Source organism: Mchenga conophoros, linkage group LG18 (assembly GCF_057382185.1).
Source record: "Mchenga conophoros isolate Kocher_MC1m ecotype Shallow Benthic linkage group LG18, M_conophoros_male_GT1.1, whole genome shotgun sequence".
Taxonomy (NCBI): Eukaryota; Metazoa; Chordata; class Actinopteri; order Cichliformes; family Cichlidae; genus Mchenga; species Mchenga conophoros.
Window position 1 is genome coordinate 34678265 of NC_140543.1, and position 15069 is coordinate 34693333.

The window sequence follows — 15069 nt, forward strand, 5'->3', positions numbered from 1 at the left end:
GTGAGTGAGTGATTAGTTTGCTCTATGATTCAGCACAGGAGGGAGGGGGTGAGTAGCTCAAATGTGCTGTTAGCATGTTAGCAGAGGGATGCTACTGTGAACCGAGGAGCTATTGTCTTGATGTGAGCTTCTACTCAGGGTTTTTTCTTCCAGTTCAGAGCAGAATTTTTTTTGTTAAGATACTGGATGTTGTGTTTTTCTCCACAATTTTAATTATAAGCTAGATACATTGCTGCTAACAGCAACAGGGATGAGTCAGTGAGTCAGTTGGGTTTGTGAATCATGATTCATGAGTCAGTAAAGTGATTCTCGAGTATTGAACGATTCGTTCATGATTTGCGCATCACTAATGCAAATTTGCAAAAAAGCAGCATATGCATCAAAATAAACTATATCCAGCAATGCAATATGAGTCCTAAGCATCCCAGAAACGACACATAAAGTCATAAAGTCAAAGATAACTTATAAAAACACCAGTATAGGCTCATGAAGCCCTGATGGTAAAAAACTACATTTTCGCGAAAATGTCACTTCCGGTTTCGGGCAGGTAATGGTGGACATGCGAAAGTTCGCGCTGACGTGTATTCCTGATGGCATAAGATGTAAGTACAACTCCTCCGGTTTCATATGCAAAAAAAATTATCGCGCTAGCTTACGTGGTTGCAGTGCTACTGGGATTTAAAAATAGTTATGCAAAACAGAGCGTGCCGCTCCGACCGGCTTTAAAGGGTTAAACCTACTCCATCCTCCCTATTCTGGTATTTTAAAGAGTAAGTGTTAGGGAAAATATTCTAAAACACTTCTTCAGTAAAGACTCAGAGAAGAGAAACACACAGAACTTCTTGCTAGCAAGGGCAGCCTCCAGACTGAGACTCGCACTAAGAAACTGCCCCAATCTTTATTTATACTTCAGTAGGTGTGTGTGTGTGTGTGTGTGTGTGTGTGTGTGTGTGTGTGTGTGTGTGTGTATGTGTGTGTGTGTGTGTGTGTGTGTGTGTGTGTCCTGCTGATCAAAGGGTCATGAGAGCACAAAAGGTACATCCTTGGTCAGGAAAGGGGGTAGTCTCCCCCACCCTAGATAACATGGTGAGGAAGTCCAGCAGTTCATCTATATGTAAAGAAGCACTTAAACTAAAACAGACATAGCTACGTTAATCCTGCCGTAAAACAATAAAACAAGGTATGAGCTCTCATGCTCCCAGACGTGGGGGTGCATTCCTGGGATGCACCCCAAGCCTGCAGCCTGTTAGAGATCACACACAATTAATTATATGCCTCTAAGTATACATGGTTGAATATTTTCTAATACAAATAACTACATGCAGTATTCTACCATATGCAAACTTATATCACTAAAAGATTATACTGACTACTAAATACAATTTTCCATTGACAGTAAGCAACCTAATTAATAGGGTTGCAAGCTCCCAGCAAAAAAAAATAAATAAATAGGGAACCACCCTCCACCTCATGATGCTTAATCGAAGTAATCAACTTTAATTTGATGCAGTGTGAAAAAAAATGCAAAGAAATCCATTATTTTTCAAGAATAATTAAATATAGTCAACATCTTTCTTCAACAGAACTGCAGACTGCACAGATGGTACCTTCCCAAAGGAAAAAGTTCTATAGCTTACTAGGGTATATTAGACTTAATCTTCTTCTTCTTCTTCCTAGCAGTTAATATCCCGCGACGCAGGGTCCGCTATCTTGCATGCCTTCCTCCACTTCTTCCTATCAAGGGCGTCTTCTGGTGTAACATTCACAGCCTTCATATCATCCTTGATTCGGTCCATCCAGAGTTTTTTTGGTCTTCCTTGTGGCCTGTTTCCATCCAGATCTAATTGCTGGGGTGTCTTTGCGATGGAATTTTTATCGCTACGGACAACATGGCCGTACCATCGGAGTCTCGCCTCTCGCATCTTGTCTGTGATCGGTGTCACTCCCCATTGTTTCCTGACATCTTCGTTCCTCGCTCGGTCAAGTCGTGTGAGACCCAGAGGCCACCTCAGCATCTTCACCTCCATGGTGTGAAGAGCTTGTTCGTGTTTGGTCGTCGCTGGCCAGCACTCTGACCCGTAGAGTGCCACTGGGCGCACAATTGACTTATAGACTTTTGCCTTAAGATAGATTGGCATTCTCTTGTCACATAAGACTCCACTCACCTGATGCCACTTCCTCCACAATGTGTTGACACGGAGTCTGGCGTCTGGTAGAGTTTTGCAGTCCGAGGTGACAAGGGACCCGAGGTACTTGAATTGGGCAACTTTAGTCAGCGGCTCGCCGTCGATAGTGATGGTACTGTTGATCTGGGGGCCGCATTCAAGGTACTCAGTCTTCTTGATGTTCAGGTGCATGCCGTTTTGCACGTGATGCATACTGCTCCGCCGCGCTACGGTCATGAGCCGAGTTACGCCATGTCGCAAGTTTTGTGAGGTGCTTTTTTGATATTTAATGGATCGGATTACATTTTTTTATTTCTCTCCGATATCTGATCCAGTAATTTAGGTCAATATCAGACCGATACTTAATATCAGATCGGTACATCTCTAGTGTAATGGACTTTCACTTGTGCACCTATTCTGTGAAGTACACTTGTGCCGTCTGGACAGACAGCACGATTATTGAATACATTATTGCATGCATTAACTGCTGTTATGTAAAGCGGTGACAATGGATTGAAACAGAAAAAAGCAAAAAAGAAATTGCAAGCATAAAAGGAAAAACACTGTAAATGTAAAAATTCAGTGTCAGTGTTTGCTTTTTCAGTTCACGTTTTTTTTTTATCTTTCAATTACATTTTGTTTTCAGTATCAAAACCAGATGCTGTTCTGGCTTCATGTTACCCACCCAGGATACCAAGGTTGCCTGAAAATTCCTCTATCGGCAGGCTCTAATAAAAAACCTTGCAACACTCCATTCCTGATCAAAACTTAAATCAGTGTTCATGTGTTTAATGGGACAGTTTACAATGAAATTGTTCAGCCAGTTTTGGGGTGCTGCTGCAAGAAATGCTAAACCCGCTTCTTATTCTAGCTGTTAGCACATGCATGTGGGCCACCCAGCTGTCAAAAATAAGATTCGCACTGGCCCTTTAATGACTGGACCGCTCCATTCATTCCACAGGGGAGAACTCACCAACAAAGAACTAGATATGCCAACGTCTAACATAAATACAAAGAGTCACGGGGGGAAAGTGAAGGACACCACGTAGAAAATCGAGATAAAAGACTGTCTATGCTAAGAGTGGATTTAAAATTAAGTAAAGAAGCCGACAGTCCAAGGCTGCTTTCCCGTTCAGCCGCATCTATCTACTTTATTGCAGGGGCTGAGCCCCCGTCAAGGTAGCCGCAGTAGTGGATCACTAAGCGGAAAACAAGGGTTTTTCCTTTCAAAATAAAAGTAAAAGTAGGCCCAGCTACAGTACATCAAAGGTATCTGTATATTAATTCATTCACTCATCACTCAATTATATTATGCTACAATATTTATTACGACTAGTCTTTTTGGTTTTTTTATGCTTTTACATTCATTGTAGTTCATTTTAACTGTTGTTTTTACGATTGGATGCATCTTATGATGCATCTTATGATTGGACTTTATAAAATGCCAGTACGCCAACATAAACAAGTTATCAGAGGTTCACTAAAATCTGTTAGGGTATAATGAATATCTTCTTTGTCCTTTATAAATAGACAACTATATAAACGTTAACGAGGGTCAAAGTCGACCATAATGCTTGAAGTTGTGACCGGAAGCGGCCTTCGTGCTGCCGCGCAGCCTCACAGCGGTGCTGCTGACTGGAAACAGGATGCTGTCAGGCCGAAGAGACGCTCTGACCTAACGGAGAGAAACCGCAGCATCATCCTTTGTTTTCTGGAGCTGGATATCCAGGTAAGGACAACTAACTAGCTTAGTTGTGATGTTAACCTGTCTGCATTTCATAGCTGCAATGGCTGAAACGGCACTGACACTTCTGATGAAACGCAGGACCTGTCTTTTTTTCTTCATTAGCAGTCTTGTCGTAACTAAGGCTATTGTTCGGGATAATGCGATCCAGTCAGGCGCTGAGGACAAATCATATAACGTAGCACTTATCCGTTGTTCTGACGAAGCCCTATGAGAGGTGCTGATGTGATTTCGTGTGAGGTTAGGGGTGGTGGTGCAGAGCTAGCTTCCAGCGCAGGAGCACACAGGCATTCCGAGGTGTAACATCCATGGCTGTGCTGCTGTGACGGGGGGGGGGGGGTCGCATTGCATTGCATTGCACTGCACCACCCCCACCACCAGCAGCAGCAGTAGCAACGCGGGGACGCGCGCGCATGCAGGTGTAGTTGGTGTTGTAAACAGCTCGTGACACATGGTATCACAGATAGGGACACCTCTGAATGCTTTGGGGACGTTTGTCTTCCTCCTCCATGTCACAGTGGCTGTAGATATATCTGCAGTATATGATGCTCATGCTAGCTTTGAGGGAGGAAAATATTGTCTTTTGGTGTGCGCACACTCACTTCTCTCTCTCTCTCTCTCTCTCTCTCTCTCCCCCCCCCCCCCCCCCTCTCTCTCTCTCACACACACACACACACACACACACACACACACACACACCTTTTCACTTACTTGTAGGCTGTTGATTATGCCTGACCATTTTGTGCTTGTTCCACCCTTTAACCATAAGAAACACTGTCCACTTTCACGCTGTCTTTAGCAGTAGCTGGTTCTTTGGCTAGCTGCAGTTACACGGGAAATTCCACCTGTTAGCTGTAATGTCGTGAAGGACTCTCTAAATGACAACAGTGTGGAGCAGAGTCCGTTTGAATCACCAGACCAAAAAGCCGGACCAGTGTAATCAATGTAACCCAGGGATCATACTGACAGTAGATGGCCCTAAACTTTAAGCACTTGTTCTTAAATTCAGCCAAACAGCCAGTGTTACATCTATGTCAGCGTTTGGGAGCATGGTGTAAATGAGCCTTTATACATTTAGTGCTTCGTGTCCACTTTACTGAAAGGAAACGGGGAGAAAAGGCTGCTGTGGCAACAAGTCGCTGTCAGTATCAGTCCAGTTCAACGGGGTAGAAAAGTGCTATATAAGAACCAGTCCATTGACCAGTTTTAGTGTTGAATCCAAATTTACAATGTGTGCTTCATCATCAGTAAGTATGGAGGAGGTCAGGAAAGTGAGTGGCAAACACGTTGGAGGTTCTGCCATGGTTTAGGGTTGTATTTAACCCAGTAGTGTTAAAATTCATGGAATTACGAAAACTGCAAAGTACCATCAGATTTTAGCTACCGTCTGAAAACTGATTTGTTACAGCTTCATTTTTCAGCCTGTGACCCCAATGATCCCAAACACGCTGCCACTGCAGTAAAAGCATTCATGGATTTAAAAACAAAATCAAACACAAGAAACTCAGTGGAACATCAGTCATGGTGTTATTAGTAGTAATACCAAGTGTTAGCTTTCAAGCTTGTTAACATTGTACAAACTCTGTTATGCAGCGTATATAGAACAGAATAATCCTTTAATTGTCCCACAAGGGGAAATTTGGTTGTAACAGCAACAGAAGAAAAGCACTTATACAAACAGAAACACACAATTTTTACAGAACAAATATTTACATCATGGAATCGATTCAGTAAATCACTGTTACACATTTACCTAGTGAAATATAAAGAAATGAGGAAGGGCTGAAGAGGTTTGAACAGAAATGAAATCACTACTGTTACAATATATACTCTAGAACAGCGGTCCCCAACCCCCGGGCCTCGGACCGGTACCGGTCCGTGAGTCGTTTGGTACCGGGCCGCGAGAGTTGAGGCTCAGGTGTGAAATGTCTGGTTTTCAGGGTTTTTATCGGTTTTCAGCGTTATTTTGTTATCGTTTTTATCGTTAACTCGGTTTTCCTGGGTCTTTTCACTGTGTTATGAATAAATTTTCTGTTTTTTGGTACCGGTACTAGTTTTATTTTGTTGTATTTATCCGTGACACATTAAAGGCCGGTCCATGAAAAAAAAGTCGGTCCGTAGCGCAAAAAAGGTTGGAGACCGCTGGTCTAGTACATGTGCTCAGCTTAAAAATCACAGCCAACAGTACAACAGTGCTTTTTACATTATGGGTAAGTTTACATTCATTAAGCTTGTCACAGAGCAGCAGCTCACCGTCTGCTCTCTGGGCATCATTCCTGCATCTTATAGTCATTTAGGGCAGCAAATAAGTCTTGATCACATAGAGTTTTGTGTGAAACTGTACACAGAATACAGTTTAGTATATAAGATACAGACCAAAAACAATGTCTCTGTATTTTCAGACTGAATAGTACAGTTCATAGTGCAGTGTTTCCCACACAGACATTACTGGGCAGGAACCCCAGGTATGCTTTATGATTTCATTTTTTCATCCTTCTGAGAAAACGGCACCATCAGTTTCCTTATAGGCCAAATTTTTAAGCCCCGTCACTGCTGGACAGGCTCCCATCTTGCAGTCAGATGGACTCTGCTGCCATGGACTGATTCTGGCAGCAGTAGTCAGTGCTTGTACTTGGAAGGTCACTGTCCACAAGCTGCAGGTGGGAGACTGGTTCATGCATTGCTAAGCTGTAGTTCAGTGAGGCTAAAGAAAGTTGCTGCTAACTCCAGGTCAGGATGTTGAAGATTGAGTTTTTGTCATTCAGATTAGACAAAGTTTAATCTGTGAAAATCCCAGGCTCTTTAATCTCCAGCACTTTTCTGCTCTTAGTAACCAAAGTGTGAAAACTGCAGGGGTCAGCAATAACCAGCACGAGTGCGTATCACAGAACTGTTCGTGTTTTGAAGGTTCAAAGTATCTTTACATGAAATGTGAAACACTTTACTTCCAAAATGTCTGAATGTGAAGGACACGTGTCTCACCTTTGTAAATGATGCTGTTCCTGTAAGGACTGCCAGCTCTTCAGTCGTGTACGTTATTAACACCAGAGGAAATTACAGTGGTGTGAAAACGTGTTTGCAAGCTTCCTGAATTCCTGTTTTTTGTATGTTTGTCACACTTCAGTGTTTCAGAGTATCAAGCAAATGTAAACGTTAGACAAAGACAATATAAGTTCCATGTTTTCGCCATTTGTGGATAAATGGCTCGTACTGTGTTTGGCTGAAGTTACACAGCTTTAGCCTTTTCAGACTCAGACCTGAGGGTTGTTTCTCATTTGTTCCTGAATTTTCTTGGATCACCTTATTCTTGATCGAGAACAGGTGTGGCAGTAATCAGCAGCAGCAATGGCCTTTATACATCTAGTGTTTCATGTCCACTTTAAGAAGCCACACTTCCACTGAGTCCATTTCTGATCAGGCTTGAGTGAACACTGTGGTGCAGCTGAAGTACATCTTCATGTCATCTGTTGCTGGGTATTTTAGTCAGGACCACTATAACCAATAGAAAAGGCAGACGTTTTCCATCTGCACCTTCCCAACTTTCCATGTGTATGTACATAGAAAACCAGTTAAAGGGAGAGCAACTATCCTAAAACAGCTATAAGAGACAAGCAGCTTCATACACAGAAGGCTTAAGGTAGCAGTGAAACCACTGGACAACTATTCGAGGAAAACCTTCTGCCCTTCCGTGTGAACGGGAAACCTTGAGGGAGGCCAAGCAGCAGAAAACATGGCCACAGGGAAGCCACTAACTCCTCTGTTTATCCCCAACCAGGAGGTCTGAGTCAGAAGTGAACAATGTTGAATTTGACCAGCGGTTATTGAATCAAATTCTTGCTTTCTTACAGAGTCTAGTTTTTCTTCTCAATGAGCTAAAGTCTGCCTAAAAAAGCAAAAACATGTGTGAAGTGTGTTTGCGTGAAGGCGATGCTTTTTCCGCTTTAAAAGTCAACATCAACATGACTGAAGCTGTTTTTTACAGTGCTGTCATTAACAGTCCTGCACCAGTATTAAGTTAGTTTTCTCACTGTGTGCTCAGCAGTTAACAAGTAGTGTAACTTCCACTCTTCATTCAGATCACTGCTACATTGAGCCAGCATCAAAGAAGCAAGAAGAAAGATGGAAGAGCCCTTTATAAAACCTGACCTTTGCTTTGGTAACACTGCAGAGCTCTCACCTTGCGCTCCCTCTTCATCCTGTGCTCACTTAAGTGATGCAATAACCTTTTAAATTTGTCTGGGCAGTCAGTTGCACAGTCTTTGCTTTGTTGTAGAAACAAGCCTAGAGTTTAGTGCTTCCAGCTTCGACTGAGATGTAGATTGAGGAAGTTTTACCTGAGAGCCACAGGTGTCCTTGCTCATAGTGCACAGCTTCTGTCTGTAGCCTTTATGAATTCTGCTGTGAATGATTTAGTCAGGCTGTTTCTCTGCTCTAGCTGGAGCTTTAGATTGCAGTTACCAGGAACAGCTGACAGGGATTTAATCAAATGCATGAGATGATGGGTTCCCAGGTATCTGTGAAGTTACAGACGTCATGTATTAGCAGTTATTGAAAAGTGTTTTCTTTTTTCCAAAGACAGTGCTGCTGCTTCTTCTTCTTTAGAATCAGTTCAGACAATCAGGCTAAACCTACTGCAGCAATGACTTGACCCCTTTAGAAGGAGCACATTCAAATGATGGAGGTAAATGAAGCAAACTGCAGCGACCGCAGTGAAGGCAGGGCTTACTCAGGATGTGACACTACCCAACACTGGAGCGTGCATTGCTGTGCTAAGGGACATTTCCAATAAAGTTTACTGTACAACCAGCTCTGCTATCAGTGGTGACATACAGAGAGCTGTGCAGAGTAACTGTGAAACAGCACCGACTCTGAATTTGTACTCACCCATGTAAATGATCACCAGTGTCCAGTATTTTTACATTTGGGGCGGTCGTTGTGTCCTTGGGCGAGAGACTTCACCCGTTGCCTACTGGTGGTGGTCAGAGGGCCCGGTGGCGCCAGTGTCCGGCAGCCTCGCCTCTGTCAGTGCGCCCCAGGGTGGCTGGGGCTACAATGTAGCTGCCATCACCAGTGTGTGAATGGGTGGATGACTGGTTGTGTAAAGCGCTTTGGGGTCCTTAGGGACTAGTTTTTACCATTTCCAGTGACTCTCAGATTAAACAATAAAAAGCAGAGTGTGCTACTTTGAGCCTCTCCTCTGTTACAGCTCGGCGTCTGTCTGCATTGTGTGTGTTCTGCAGTTTGAACTGAACATTATTAAGGTGTCTGACAGTGAATGAAGAGCTAATCATGGTCTCTTCTTTTTCTTTGCACTGACACATTTTTGGCAGCGCAGTTGTTAGTAGTAGAGCAGGGCGATATGACCCAAAATATTTATCACGATATAGATTTGAAAATTTGCGATAACGATATAACTGACGATATAATTGACACTAGAAAAAATACTTTACAACTCCTCAACTTTATTAGTGCAAAAAAACCCATCAATGTATTTTCTCTTAAACAAGCAGCTGTTTTTTTTTATGTGCATTACAGTTATATAAACTTTAACAGTGCAAATGTAAATTCTTTGCTGACAGTTTAACCAAAAGGCATTTCCAGTGGAAATTGGCCAACATATCCTCAGCATAACCATGTATAATATCCTCAAAACTGAAAAAGAGGTTATACACACGCAATACGGTAATATTATGTTGAAGCCTACGATAGCCGTAATGCTCCGACAAGCCATCAAGTGGTGCGGGTTCGTAGCTTAGCAAAGTCGTACTAAACATTTGACAGATTTTCGAGCGCCACATAAAATCATTTCGAGGTCGGTAAACAAAACCAGGATTAATATATAAGGCACACGGGATTATAAGGGGCACTGCCGATTTTCAGAAAAATCAAAGGATTGGAAAATATGGCACACTTAAAATCAAACAACACGGTAATAACGACGGCCCGCTAGCATGCTCTACCAAAAATAGTGTTTTGTTGTGTATCTGACGGACGAAAGCCAAACCAGTTCCACACCACTGAAGTTGCAGCATTTTTACAAACCAGTTCTGGTTCATCCGTTTCATTTAACGATCCGCTTTCGCCCTTGTCATTCTCCGTCACCGCCGTGCCTTTTCCGCCATGTGCGTATGAAAACAAAGGCACTGCGCATGCGCGTTTTACCCATATTCTATCGCGATATTTAATTTTAAAATAAAACAATGTTGTTTTTGTGCATAACAAAAAGCTCACAATTGTGCAGTCAAAATGTAAACTAAAAGACGCTGAGCATAATATGAAAGACAGATTTCACAGCTGCTCTGTTCCCAACTTCTACTGTGTGACTGACAGCCTGGAGTTTGAAATCCTCTTTGTAACCACGTCTCTGAACAGTTGCCATTTGTGTCAATAATTAATTAAATGTGTCAAAAATATTTATTTAATTAATTATTTCCCATTTGTATTTAATTATTGCCACATTTAATTAATTATTTAATGGTGTATTTAATTAATTCATTATGGCAGTCCTGGCGTTCCATAGTAAAGCAGCAACACTGATCCTTTTATTAAAGATGAAAGAATTTAGACAGTTTTTAACTCTCAGTAAACCCACAGTGTTCGTTTGACTTTGGACCCAGAATCTCGTCTGTAAGTCTGACGTCACTGACTTACAGACCGGATAAGATAAAGAAGACATTTAAGCATCTGCACGTTTATTTTCTAGAAATGAAAGCAAGACGAACATAGCAGTGTAAAGGCAGTATCCAATGAAACTGAAGTTTATATTCAGCATTTGTACAGAGGAAAAATAAGGCTTTTTTGCATGTTTTTAGGCCACCAGCTTTTTAGCAGGACAAGCACAGAGATGAGTCCACTGTCAGAGGCCATAAGAAGATCATTTGTAACCTTCACTAAAGCTGTTTCTGTGCTGTGATGAGCTCTGAAACCTGACTGAAACTCTTCAAATAAACCTCTGCAGATGATCTGTTAGCTGTTTGACAACTACTCTTTCAAGGATGTTTGATATAAAGGAAGGTTGGAGATTGGCCTATAATTAGCTAAGACTGCTGGGTCTAGAGATGCTTTTTGAGTAAAGGTTTAACTACAGCCAGCTTGAAGGCCTGTGGTACATAGCCGATTAATTTTTAAAACACCTGATGGCTTAGCATTTAGCGTCACAGTGAGACATTTATATATAACCTAACTGTAATCCTGACACTAAAACCACATTTTGAGCCTCAAACATGCCTTCAAACTTGTGGGGACGGCATTTCGTCCCCATTACTGACTGTTAGTCCCGACAAGTATAGTAGCATGTCAATTTTCTGTCCTCACAAAGATGTCTAAATATGTACACACACAGCCTCTGTCAACTTGGCAAAGTGGTTGATTAATGACTTTATGCATGCTGCAGGTTTAGATGAAGTATGTCTGTGAAGGTTCTCAGTCATCCAGGTCATTGTAGTCTAAGGAGCTTGGAAAGAAAAGCGTCTGGACTTCTTTGAGTTGCTTGAAGACGTTTCACCTCTCATCCGAGAAGCTTCTTCAGTTCTAGGGTCACATGTTGGAGAGTCCCAGATTTAAGCCGTGTAGGAGCAACCCACTGAGAGGGACAATGGACCCCCTAATGATCCTCTACCTAATCACATGAGCCAAGGTGTGAAAATGGGTGTAGGTCGTCACAATGGGTTAACGCCCACTCACATCCTGGGCCATCTGACCTCAGAAAATCACATGGTGGGGTGGGGCTAGGTTTCACAATGAGCTCACCCGAAACCTTGGCTGATTGTGCCCTACACCCATATTTGGTTGTAAAGGTGTTGTCGTTGTGCTGTTGTCCACCTCAGTGTGTAAACAAAACAAAAAAACAACGATTGGGAATAATACTTTCTGAAGGGATTTGGATAACAGAATTTAAAAAACAAACAAAAAAAACACAGCGATTGTAGACTTTCATTTCTTTCTTTTTATGATTTTCTTTTATTGTTTATGATGTTTTTTTATATCTTTATTTTAATGGTTTCACCTTGTCCTTTAGTCACAGTGTAATAATATTAGAGACAGCGTTTTACTTTGCAGTTATTTTTGTGTGTATCCATGGAAATAAATCCTCCATGAGCCATCTGTCACATGCTCTCCATGTTGCAGAGACTATGTATGTGCATGAGGCGCACTACCTGTCAAATGTGTGAGCTGATTTTACCTAGGAAGTAGGATCCACACACAGCCTCACTCTCTCTTTGTCTCACACACACACTTGCAGTTGAAGAATACATTAACTCAGCTTCCTTCTTGAACTTGCTGGACTCTTTCAGGTAATTTAAGATTAGAATCTGATGGGTCACATCAGGGCGTCTGGGTGAATCCAGGGATGTGTGAGCATCAGGCAGATGAAGTGGGGGAGGGGCTTTTACATGTCTACTCCAATCAGATTAGAGATGTTAAATCTTTCTGCTTTGCCATCCTTGGAAAACATGGCAAGCACTGTCATCAGTCTGTGCTTCAGTTCAGACTGCAATTCATGAATGGATGCTGCAAGTATTCCCTGGTTCAGGGCAACAACAAGTACCACTCCTAGGGATGGGAATCGAGAACTGGTTCTCTACAAGAACGAGTAGTTCAATTTAAGGTTGGGCGACTGGACGAATATATTGAAGATAGGCTGAGCCTTCCGCTGATCGTTTTTACAAGAGTGATTTATTTATTTGCCCATGAGTAAGTTTGCTAAAAATGTTGGTTGAAGCTAAGAGAAGCAGTCAACCGTAAAAATAATAGCGCTGTTTTAACAGCATCCTCTTCCAGCTGCGAACAAATGCAGCAATTCATTTACTCGGGTGGGGCGATCGTGGCTCAAGAGTTGGGAGGTCGCCTTGTAATTGGAAGGTTGCCGGTTCGAGCCCCGGCTTTGACAGTTTCGGTTGTTGTGTCCTTGGGCAAGACACTTCACCCGTTGCCTACTGGTGGCTGTGGCTACAATGTAGCTGCCATCACCAGTGTGTGAATGTGTGTGTGAATGGGTGGATGACTGGATATGTAAAGCGCTTTGGGGTCCTTAGGGACTAGTAAAGCACTATACAAATACAGGCCATTTACCATTTACTCAGACTCATAACAGAAAGAAAGAAAGGAGTTCAGAAAACATATTATTACAAAAAAACCCAAAACACAATGGTGGGGAGGGAAACAAAGAAGAAATGGCTTCTTTTTTCCACTATAACTGTGTTTACAGGCCGTTCCAGTGTTTATGTGTTTTACACACTCGACCAAACAACAAATACAAAATTAAACACAAAGTAAGTTAAAAATGTCTCAGCCAGCGAACATAAAAAGAATCTCTGACGTAAAGTTAAGTCTTTTGTGCGATTTGGTGCATCTCAAATAAATAAATGAGTAATCCAAAAAGTATCTATGTTAATACTGAAACAAGCAAGATAAGAAGGTGAAATATTCCCTCCAAACAAAACGTACAAATTTGAAACGCGCAAATCAGTCCATACATGATTACATTGCTCTGCCCATCAAAAAGTCTGCATGAATATATCGCCTATCATCGGTTATTGGACTGTCAGTTGGAAACTTTTTACATATCGCCCAAGAACCCAAAGTGAAAGCTGAATGAATGTTAACCCCAACCCAGCAACCAGACACCGAAACTGGGTCTACATATACATGTATATATGTGCGTGTGTGTGTGTGTGTATACCAGCCAAGGTGTACTCTCAGTGGCAGAGGAACAATATGAAATCGGCACCACCAAGGCAGGAGACGGCGCAATATTGGAAGAGCATATGGGAGAAGGACGCAACTCATAATGGCAATGCTCAGTGGCTAGTGGATCTAAGAGCAGACCACAGCAACCTCCCTGAACAGGGTCCAGTAACCATGCTGGTTGACGAGAGACACCCAGAATGGCTAACCAAAGGCCGGATGGTCCTGATCCTCAAGGACCCCCCAGAAGGGACCGGTCCCCTCCAACTACCGACCAATAACCTGCCTCAGCACCACGTGGAAGCTCCTGTCAGGCATCATAGCTGCTAAGATGAACAGGCACATGGGTCAATACATGAGTACGGCACAGAAAGGGATGGGCAAGAATACCAGAGGCGCAAAACACCAGCTACTGATAGACCAAGCAGTCAGCCTAGACTGCAAGACTAGGCTGACCAGCCTGTGCACTGCCTGGATTGATTGCAAGAAGGCCTATGACTCAATGCCCCACACCTGGATCCTGGAATGCCTAGAACTATATAAGATCAACAGGACCCTAAGAGCCTTCATCAGGAACTTAATGGGGATGTGGCGGACAACACTAGAGGCCAACTTCAAGCCCATAGCACCAGTCATTATCACGTGCAGGATCTACCAAGGAGATGCTCTGTCCCCACTGCTGTTCTGCATAGGCCTGAACCCCCTCAGTGAGATCATTGACAAGACTGGCTACGGATACCGACTACAGAACGGAGCAGTTGTCAGACACCTCCTGTACATGGATGACATCAAGCTGTATGCCAAGAGTGAACGAGACATCGATTCACTGATCCACACTACCAGGCTATACAGCAATGAGATCGGAATGTCTTTCGGACTGGAGAAGTGTAGTCGGATGATAATAAAGAGATGGAAGGTAGTCAGAACTGAGGGGATCGAACTACCAGAAGGTAACATTGCAGACATAGAGGACAGTTACAAGTACCTGGGGATCCCGCAGGCAAATGGGAACGATGAAGAGGCCGCTAGAAAGGCTGCAACCACCAAGTACCTGCAGAGGGTCAGGCAAGTCCTGAGGAGTCAGCTGAACGGTAAGAACAAGAAGTCCTGAGGTCAAAATGGGAGACGCCCCCAAGGGTGATGGAGAATGTCCGAGCTAAGGTCCTGTGGGACTTCCAGTTACAGATGGACAAAATGGTGGTGGCTAACCAACCGGATATAGTGGTGGTAGACAAACAGAAGAAGACAGCCGTAGTGATCGATGTAGCGGTTCCCAATGACAGCAACATCAGGAAGAAGGAACACGAGAAATAAAGGGCTCAGAGAAGAACTCGAAAAAATGTGGACAGAGGTGTAACAGCGATCCCAGTGGTAATCGGAGTACTCGGTGCGGTGACTCCCAAGCTAGGCGAGTGGCTCCAGCAGATTCCAGGAACAACAATCGGAGATCTCTGTCCAGAAGAGCGCAGTCCT

At 43.0% G+C, this 15069-nt stretch overlaps 1 protein-coding gene across 1 annotated transcript in view; it reads left to right on the forward strand.

The window, feature by feature from the left end:
* The first annotated feature begins 3709 nt into the window (after nucleotides 1-3709).
* fam110b (family with sequence similarity 110 member B) overlaps nucleotides 3710-15069 on the forward strand; it is a 57965-nt gene continuing 46605 nt past the window's right edge. The window contains exon 1 of the mRNA XM_085253241.1: nucleotides 3710-3894. The gene's annotated coding sequence lies outside the window, so the exon portion shown is untranslated. The remainder of the gene's footprint in view (nucleotides 3895-15069) is intronic.